The sequence below is a fragment of the Geospiza fortis genome, unplaced genomic scaffold, assembly GCF_000277835.1.
Source record: "Geospiza fortis unplaced genomic scaffold, GeoFor_1.0 scaffold286, whole genome shotgun sequence".
NCBI lineage: Eukaryota > Metazoa > Chordata > Aves > Passeriformes > Thraupidae > Geospiza > Geospiza fortis.
In genome coordinates this window covers 420,091-421,039 of record NW_005054444.1, presented here as the reverse complement: position 1 = coordinate 421,039, position 949 = coordinate 420,091, and the positions used below count along the sequence as shown (strand labels likewise).

General features: G+C 56.8%; 1 protein-coding gene across 1 annotated transcript in view; it reads left to right on the top strand.

The window, feature by feature from the left end:
* The first annotated feature begins 825 nt into the window (after nucleotides 1-825).
* Nucleotides 826-949, top strand: part of MYO7A (myosin VIIA) — a 97,713-nt gene continuing 97,589 nt past the window's right edge. The window contains exon 1 of the mRNA XM_031062298.1: nucleotides 826-934. The gene's annotated coding sequence lies outside the window, so the exon portion shown is untranslated. The remainder of the gene's footprint in view (nucleotides 935-949) is intronic.

Genomic DNA, 949 nt, shown 5'->3' with positions numbered 1-949 from the left:
CAGCAGGAAGGAAAAAAGACACTAGCCCAGATTTGGGCAGGGAGTCACCAGGTCAGAGTTAAGCTTCTAGGCAAAACCTTAGCTCTGAGTTTCCTGATCCTCAAGTGTTTTCCTGTCCCAGTTTTCACATTTACAAGTGCACAAGGCTGGTGCATTCACACAAGGATGCCTGTCAGCTCCTGGCCTCACCTCACAGGACCTCGGTACTGTCCTTTGCACAGCCCAGAGACCTCTTTGCACAGGGCACGAGGACCTTTCCAGCCACACTTTATCCTAGGGATCCACCAGGACTCTGCACAACGAGGACTTGAAACTGCAGCTAAACTCATAGCATGGGTGCCATGAAAACATTTTACATGAGCAGATAGTGATAGGAAAAGGGGGTATGGTTTTAAACTTAAAATAGGGAGATTTAGATTTGATACTAGGAATAAAATTTTTGCTGTGAGCATGGTAAGGCACTGGAACAGGTTGTTTGCCCAGAGAAGCTGTGGGTGCCTATACCTGGCAGTGTTCAAGGCCAGGCTGGATGGGGCTCTGAGCAAGCTGGTGTAGTGGAAGGTGTCCCTGTCCATGGCAGGGGGGTTGAACCTAGGTGATCTTTCAGGTCCCTTCCAGCCCAGGCCATTCTATAACTTTATGATACCATGAACCGGGGCAGACTCCAGGGCTGCAGGAGGGCGCATCTTTGGAGAGCGGGGATGTTGCGGGAGCGCGGCGCTGGCGGCTCCCGGGAAGGAGGTACCGCACTCACACACACACACCCCCCACACCACACCCACACCACACCAGGGGCTGGCTGCAGCCCGGCTCCTCCCCCGCTAAGAGGCTCAGCCCGGGCAGGCGCTGCCCTCGCTCGGTGCTGGAGGCAGCGCGGCTCCGTGCGGGCAGCAGCGCCGGTCCCCGCCGCCGTGCCCGGCCATGCCCCGCTGAGGCAAGGCGGAGAGGG